The sequence below is a fragment of the Heptranchias perlo genome, chromosome 11 (assembly GCF_035084215.1).
Source record: "Heptranchias perlo isolate sHepPer1 chromosome 11, sHepPer1.hap1, whole genome shotgun sequence".
NCBI classification, from domain to species: Eukaryota; Metazoa; Chordata; class Chondrichthyes; order Hexanchiformes; family Hexanchidae; genus Heptranchias; species Heptranchias perlo.
In genome coordinates, this window is record NC_090335.1 from 7,770,189 (window position 1) to 7,779,105 (window position 8,917).

An 8,917-nucleotide genomic window follows, 5' to 3' on the forward strand; every position below is an offset into this window, starting at 1 on the left:
TTGGAACTTTCCACCTTCAGGTGCTGCACATGGAAGTTCATCCAAAGTGCTGTGCGCTGGTGACAATCTTTTTCTGCCAGACGCACAGCCTAAATTATGACAGGCAGCTCTTTTTCATAAAACTGCAAGGAATACGTACGTCCTTCCAGGAGCTGCCTGTCTTATCCAGGGAGTTGCTAAGAGATCCAGCAGGATTTCGGCCCAGTCTGAGGTATTGGCCATTCTGTCTGAGCTACTCTTCCATAAACCCATCCACATGGGATCAGTTTCAGTGACACAAAGGTGGTGGAGAGGAGAGCCCTTGCTGCGAAGGTAAACAGAGTCTGGGATGTACTGGGCAGTGGGTCAGCAGGCTGGATACCGTCAGAGTTATTACCTGCTCCAACATCAACAACAAAAACACCTTGTATTTATATCGCATCCTTACTGTAGTAAAATGTCCCAAAGTGCGTCACAGGAGTGGAATTAGACAAAAATTGACACCGAGCCACAAAAGGAGATATTAGAACAGGTGATCAAAAGCTTGATCAAAGTGGTAGGTTTTAAGGAGCGTCTTAAAGGAGGAGAGAGAGGTGGAGAGGCAGAGAGGTTTAGGGAGGGAATTCCAGAGCTTGGGGCCGAGGCAGCTGAAGCACAGCCGCCAACGGTGGAGTGATTAAAATTGGGGATGTGAAAGAGGCAGGGATTGGAGGAGCACAGAGATCTCAGAGGGTGGTAGGAGGTTACAGGTAACAGAGATAGGGAGGGGTGAGGTCATGGAGGGATTTGAAAACATGGATGAGAATTTTAAAATCGAGGTGTTGCTGGACCGGGAGCCAATGTAGGTCAGTGTGCACAGGGGTGATGGGAGAACAGGACTTGTTGTGAGTTAGGATACGGGCAAAAGTGTTTAGGAGGAGCTTCAATTTACGGAGGGTCTAAGATGGGAGGCCGGACAGGAGAGGTTTTTAGGAGGCAAGATTCGAGGTGACGAGGCCATGGATGAGGATTCCAGCAGCCGATGAGCTGACAATTACATCTGGCCTGCAGCCAAAGCCATCCAGGGGCTAAAATCCACAATTGACCCTGACTCAGTTGAGTGTGTCGAGGAGGCTCAGCCATATGGAGCGATTCCGGTGAATCTCACCCATATTTGGACGGAGCTGCTCATTGGCGCGAGGCACCCAACCTCCCTCTGGAAACTCGGTCTCTCAAATTGAGGCATCTCTCGCAGATTCCCTTGGGCCCATTCTGCTCTGAGTGGAGGGATTTCCTGAATAGGTCACTGCTGCATACTCTCCCTCGCCTTCCGTCCCGACATGCCCTCGGGTAATATCCTGCTGGCCGGCAGAGGCGAGTGTCCCCTCAGGAAAGCCCTGTATTTGGGGTTCCTCCTCTGCACCATTGGAGACCTGGGGTGGAGTGGGTTGCATGAACATTCTCCTCGGCCATTTCACAGATACCCGGCCACTTGTCCATTTTGTGGGTTGGATGAAGATATACATTATCTTTATTTACAGTACCGGAGGTTGCAACCCCTGTTTCACTATTTAAAGGGGCCGTGCCTCAAGTTTTAGTTACCTTGAAGTCCTTGTCTTCGGGCACCCAGTGCACAGGGTGGGGGAGAGAGGCGGGGGGTGAGCGGATCAGATGAACCCCTGGTGGAGATGTTCCTGGGCCAGGCTAAAACCACCAACCACTGGAAGCATCCACATGGAGGATTGTTCTGACTGCTGGCCGCTGTTCCACGGCCTTCAACACACCCGGGTGACCTTGGAGAGGGATCGCGTGGGCTCCACCAATACACTTGAAGCCTTCGTGGGCGACGCAGGACAGCAACTGTGTCACTAACGAAAGGAACCAGATCATTGGTTAATTTTATTTTTAGTTGCAGACATTTTAATTTGATTGGACGATTTGTAATAGTGGGGCCCTCCTCTTCACTAATCGTCATATTTAGTCCGAGAGCCATGGGGCAAATCACATTGCTCCAATTCAAAATACTCCAATGTCCAACACACAAGAGCAAATCAGATCCTGTCACATCATTGCTGGGATCTTTGGAATTGACACAATGTGATTGTGAATAAAAAGGCCTCAAGTTTGGAAGTGAATCCATAGAGACAAAGGGGCAGGTCACAAGCACCAAACACCAATAGTGTGCAGCCCCAGTGGCCTAATGGATAAGGCACTGGCCTTCTAAGCCAGGGATTGTGGGTTCAAGTCCTATCTGGGGTGAGCTCAATTTTAAACCAAGTACATTCTGAGAAAACCAGCTTTGTCCTCATTGCTGAAACACAGAGAGATCAAGAGCTCAGTCACAGGAAGTCCTGTAAATTGATGGAACTTTTCCCCAGGAGGGGCAAGGAAACATCGACAAAACCACTTGCTTTTCACATGAAATCAACTTTTTGCCCAACACTCAACTGTACCAATTGCTGACACACAAAAGCAAGTCAGATCCTGTCACGTCATTGCTGGTATCTTTGGAACTGATACAATGTAATTGTGTGTGAAAAGAAAGGGATGGCCCATAAAAAGGCATCAAATTTGGCAGTGAATATATAGGGACAAGTTGCACGCACCAAGCTCCAATTACACACAGACCCAGTGGCCTAATGGATAAGGCACTGGCCTCCTAAGCCAGGGATTGTGGGTTCAAGTCCCATCTGAGGTGGAGCAGTTTTTTGCTCTGAAACAAAAGCCAAAACACCTTCTCTGAACATTGCTGCATTCCGTGACAGTCAGGGAGCTTTCCTTTAAACTTACCAACCAATCCAGGTAGTTCCTGTCCAGCACCCTTCTCACTCTGTCACTTGCTTTCCAGTGGCACAAACCAATGCGATGCTTCTACCAAGCTGTGCGCCATCCCAATACTCAGGGAACAATGTCACCTGCATTTTCCAGGCAAATCATGTCCCTTTACCTCCTTTCCTCATTTTACCAAACACTGTCTTCTTCTTCTCCTCCTCTTCCATGCCTAACAGTACAAGAGGAAACCCATTTCTTGCACTGCTTTCCATCCAGCAGGTCATGCTCTGGGTTTTTTCAGTGTCAGAGTCCATTCTAACATGAACAGTTGTTACCCTGACTCGCAACTCCTTACCAGGACCACCAGATAGATATGATGGGGGGGGTCGTTACTCTGCTCCCATCAGACACGAGTACCCCACCGGATGTCAACCCACCATTCAGGGACCAGAACTCTCTTCCACACTTGCCAGGACTGTTTTAGGAAATCAAAAGTGTTCACAACTGCTACCAATCATTGCTGAAGTGTGTGGAATTGGCAGATTTTTTTATTGATAAAAACAAAGTGAGTGGCGACAAGAACAGGTAGAATGTTATGAGAGCGTAGAGCAATGACCAATTGCACAAAGGCTGTGGTAGGAGCTGTGACCCCAGTGGCCTAATGGGGAAGGCAATGAGTTTGGGAATCACTCGAGCAAATGAAAGTGACAGACAGGAAAAGACCAACTGGTCTATCTAGCCTGTCCCATAAAGTTGTGCTGCCCTATGCATCTCGATACAGATACTCCCCACCCACCCAGAGCCGTGTAATCCCCTGGGAGAGGTGAAAAAACAGATTATAAATGGAGGACAATTTGGGAAATAAAATCTGGAAAATTCCTCTCTGACCCCTTTTGGTGATCAAAACTAGTCCAGGAGATCACATAGACCCTGATTTATATTATAGGATAACTAACTCTTCTACAAATTAATCTCCACCTTGTTCCGAGAAACAGGACTTTGAGGAAACGCCTTTTAAAAGAACTTGCATTTATATAGCACCTTTCTTGACCTCAGGACGTCCCAAAATGCTTTACAGCCAATGAAGTAATTTTGAAGTGTCGTCACTGTTGTCATGTTGGAAATGCAGCATCCAATTTGCACAGCAAGATCCCACAAGCAACAATTAGATAATGACCCGATAATCTATTTTAGTGATGTTGGTTGAAGGTTGAATATTGGCCAGGACACCGGGGAGAACTCCAAAATAATATCATGTCATTTTTCAAGAACACCTGACCTGAAATACAGCACAGCTCTCCCTCAGTACTGCACTAAAGTGTCAGCCCAGATTATATGCTCAAGTCTCTGGGAACACCGATCAGGTAAACTTTTATGTATCAGCCTTGGCTCAAAGTTTCAGTCAGAAGGTTGTGGGTTCAAGTCCCACTTCAGGCTGACACTCCAGTGCAATGCTGGGGGAGTGCTGCATTGTCGGAGGTGCCGTCTTTTGCATGAGACGTTAAACTGATGGCCCGTCTGCCCTCTCAGGTGGATGTAAAAGAACCCATGGAACTATTTCTAAGAAGAGCAGGGGAGTTCTCCCCAGTGTCCGGGACAATATTTATCCCTCAACCAAAATCCCAAAAAAGACAGATCACCTGTTTATTTCTCTCATTGCTGTTTGTGGGATCTTGCTGTGTGTAAATTAGCTGCCACATTTCCTACATTACATAGAATTACATCGAATGTAATTAGCTACATCACTGGCATCTACCTGACAATGTGGAAAATTGCCCACAAAAAGCAGGACAAATCCAATCCGGCCAATTACCGCCCCATCAGTCTACTCTCAATATATCCTTTATATAATATGGAGACCAGGACTGTTCTCAGTCCTCCAAGTGTGGTCGAACTGAGGTTCGATACAAGTTCAACATTATGCCTCAAGTTTGGAAGTGAATCCATGGAGACAAAGGGGCAGGTCACAAGCACCAAACACCCATAGTGTGCAGCCCCAGTGGCCTAATGGATAAGGCACTGGCCTCCTAAACCAGGGATTGTGGGTTCAAGTCCCATCTGGGATGAGTTTGGTTTTAAACCAACTTCATTCTGTGAAAACCAGCTCTTCCTCCTCATTGCTGAAACACAGAGAGATGAATTGATGAAACTTTTACCCAGGAGGGGCAAGGCAACATCTGCAAAGCTACTTTTCACATAAAATCAACATTTTACCCAACACTCAACTGTACCAATTGCTGACACACAAAAGCAAGTCAGATCCTGTCACGTCATTGCTGGGACCTTTGGAACTGATACAATGTGATTGTGGATGAAAAGAAAGGGACGGCCCATAAAAATGCATCAAATTTGGCAGTGAATAGATAGAGACAAAGGGGCAAGTTGCCAGCACCAAGCTCCTCATACATCTCACCCCAGTGGCCTAATGGATAAGGCACTGACCTCCTAAGTCAGGGATTGTGGGTTCAAGTCCCATCTGGGGTGGAGCAGTTTTTTGCACTGAAACAAAAGCCAAAACACCTTCTCTGAACATTGCTGCATTCTGTGACAGTCAGGGAGCTTTCCTTTTAACTTACCAACCAATCCAGGTAGTTCCTGTCCAGCACCCTTCTCACTCTGTCACTTGCTTTCCAGTGGCACAAACCAATGCAATGCTTCTACCAAGCTGTATGCCTCCCAACACTCAGGGAACAATGTCACCTGCACTTCCTAGGCAAATACTGCGCCTTTGACGCCTCTCTTCATTTTGCCCAACACCCCAGGCACAGTTGCTACTTTGAAATATCAACACCCAATTACATTACATGTACGATTCATGTGTTAAAGTAAAATTTAAGCTGTTGGGTTAAAGGCAAAGATGACCTTCGGCGAATAGTGTGTGCGTGGCTACGGTCACTGCCCCAAGACCACACTGAAATGCGCTTTGCGCGGACCAGACTAACCATAATTAAAAGCTTAAACATAACATATGACTACTAAACAAAATGGACTCCACTAAACAAAATGGATTCTGCTCAAGATGGACTGTGTGAGAAGACATTAAAAAATGCTGAGCTTGTGAGTTTAGAAAACTGACTTACAGTCTGGAGTTACAAAGACATTTCACAACGAGCTGATAAAAACTACAGAACCAGACTGGATAGACAAAGACCATACTGTCTTAAATTTATAACAGTTGTTTTAATGTGATTGGAGGTCAATTGTTGCTGTGGGGGCCTAATTGGCTAATGTGCAACTAATCAAGACTAATAATGTAATAGCTGCTGAAAGTCTGTACTTGAAAGGTATAAAAAAGTGCGACAACCATTTTGAAGTTGAGAAGGTGGCTGCGTGCACTGCGGAGCGTCCAGTTCTTCTCCCAAAGTACTTTGTCCAATAAACTGCATGTTGAATCTTTAAGTCTGACTCCGAGTGGTGATTTTCCCACAACAAATTGGCGTAGTCGGCAGGATCTCACTGCTGGTGAGTTGATCGGTTGGCCTTGATCGGTGAACTGGAGTAGAGATTATTGAACTGTGGAAGTCAGACTGAGCCAACAATGTAGTTAAAAATAGGGGAAAGTTAGGGGAAGTTATGGGACTGTTGGGTAAAAACAGGAACTGATTACTTGTGCTGATCGACTAAGGACAAGGGAGTGCCTGTCTCAGACGCGCAGCCTTAGACCGGTTGTTAAGAGGGGAGATCCCCCACGCGAAGGTCAGGACCATGAAGTGGGCGTAGAGACCAAGGGCGCTTGGGATTGTGAAGCACAAGTAGTCAGGGGCATCCGGTATCAAACTCTGTAGTGGCGAACAAACGCAGAGATAATTAGAGCATAAGTTAATTCACGATGTGTACTGTCTGAAGTTTTAAGAATGCGTTAAGGACCTGATCACCCTGACCTAGAGCCGGGCTCCGGTGGAGGAAACACATTACCAAAACGGTAATCGTGGCTGTGAGTAAAAGTAAAAGTTAAAAGTAAAATCCGGTGAGAAGAGACCGGGAGTTAAAAGTAAAATCCGGAGTTTGGGCCGGGACTTAAAAGTAAAATCCAGTGAGAAGAGACCGGGAGTTAAAAGTAAAATCCGGAGTTTGGGCCGGGACTTAAAAGTAAAATCTGGTGAGAGAGACTGGGAGTTAAAAGTAAAATCCAGAGTTTGGGCCGGGACTTAAAAGTAAAAGTTAAAAGTAAAATCCGGAGTTTGGGCTGGGACTTAAAAGTAAAATCCGGTGAGAAGAGAGAGCAAGTAAAGATGACAAGTGGGGAAACTAGATGGGGACCTGCGGGTTCCCTTATTGATAAATATATGACAGACAGACACTCGTTGATTAAGCAGATGCAAAAGGATGGCTGGGATGTTTCTCAGACCTTAGAACAACAGAGAAAGTGGGTAGATGGGGAGAAGAAAGACAGAACAAAAAAGGCAGGGGTATTGCTAGTCCACCAACTAGCTGGACTAATAGGACAAGTAGGCACCTCCACTAGAAAGTGGAGCGAAGATAAGGAAAAAATTAGGGAATTAGAAACTAGGATAAGGGGATTAGAAAAAAGGAATCAATTATTAGAAGGGACTCAATGGGAAGGGGAAAATGTCCCTCTGCCCCCTTATGAGGAAGCGACAGCCCCTCCAGAAGAAGAGAGAACGCCAGAACATAACTTAGCGCCAATAACACGAGGGGGAACAAACGCGCGGCCAACAGCACAGTACAAACCATTCACCCCGGGAGAAAGGCAACAGATAATGGCCTCCCTGGGTAAACTACAACCCAGGAGCACGAATACAAAATTTTGGGCAGAACGAGATACGGCCTGGGTAGTACACCAGCTGCACTTAAGGGATATACACCAACTAGTCAGGGCCGCATGTCCAGCAGACAAATGGAGGCAGGTAGCCGGAGGGCCCGCCGCCCTCGCCGCAGTAGACTATAATGGGGGGCATTGGACACATGCGGTAGCCCTAACGGCAGAATTGGACGCCCAACAGGCAACCTTCATCTTGTTTAAAACAGAAGTACAGAGGGTTTTGGGGAACGCCCCTACCAATTAGAGTAAAATCACAACAACCAAACAACGGAGGGCAGAAGGGGCCTCTGAATATGGGGAACGATTGTTCCAAATATATCAGGAATGTTCAGGGCAAGAAAACCCGGGCCGTGGGGATCGAGCCTTCATCCAGGCTTTCAAGGATGGGCTCTCTAGCACTCACCAAGCCATCTTAAAAATGGGAGTGATCCTGTCCCAGGATTATGATGAACTGGTAGAATGGGTTAGCGGCATACAAGGAAGGGGAGAGGAGAAATCTCAGACAAAGATAAAGCAGGAGAGAGTAGCCGCCTACGGTAGCGGGAGCGGAACCAAGCCCAACCCGATCTGTTACAATTGTGGCCAACCAGGGCACGTTGTAAGGGAGTGCCGGGTCCCGATGAAGGGAAACAGATTTGGAAACAGGAAACATTGTAATTATTGTAACAAAGATGGACACATGGAAGCAATATGTTGGAACAAACATGGGAGACTCCCGCCCCGACCCATATTCACAACAGAACCGGAGGGACCAAGGAACCTCCGAGGTCAGCAAGACTGACGGCCGGCAGCCCCCATCAATAAGGGTAAGAAAGAGGGAAGGATCTATGTGTCTGCACTGGTAGGGGGCAGGCAATGTGAGATGCTGGTGGACACAGGAGCATCCATATCTGTCACCGACCTTCCCTTACCCACTACAAGTAGGATGATTTATCTAACAGGGATAGGAGGGAACAAAACACCCGCCTACCTGAGCGAGACAACGTTAGTAGAAATAAATAATTTGTATATACCTATGAGATTCTATGTATGTAAAAATAACGAAGGTATAATAATGGGGAATGATTTAATGAAAGAGTACGAAATTTTGATCGACTGCGGGAAGGGAGAGCTAATCTGGCCAAAGCAGGATGGCCGGAAAACTGGAATGGGGAGACTCACGAGCCACCTCGAGACCATTAAGGTGGCCACGGCCACCTCCAGGGATTAGCGACTAGAAACAAAGGGTTTGGAGCCATCTGTGCCTCCGTCCCCGGAGTATGGGCCGAAACAAAATTAGACACCGGCCTAACCAAAACTGACCCGATAAAGGTGCCCGGACCGGAGCATAAGCCCCACCGACAGTACCCGATAAAACCGGAAGCAAAGGCAGCGGTAGTAGAAATAGTAAAAGGGTTAGTGGAG

The 8,917-nt window shown here is 46.9% G+C and overlaps 2 non-coding genes across 2 annotated transcripts; both read left to right on the forward strand.

The window, feature by feature from the left end:
• The first annotated feature begins 2,144 nt into the window (after positions 1 to 2,144).
• On the forward strand, positions 2,145 to 2,217 carry trnar-ucu (transfer RNA arginine (anticodon UCU)). The gene has a single exon. It is a non-coding gene; the product is annotated as a tRNA-Arg (tRNA).
• A 2,924-nt stretch (positions 2,218 to 5,141) lies between these two features.
• On the forward strand, positions 5,142 to 5,214 carry trnar-ccu (transfer RNA arginine (anticodon CCU)). The gene has a single exon. It is a non-coding gene; the product is annotated as a tRNA-Arg (tRNA).
• The last annotated feature ends 3,703 nt before the right edge of the window (positions 5,215 to 8,917 follow it).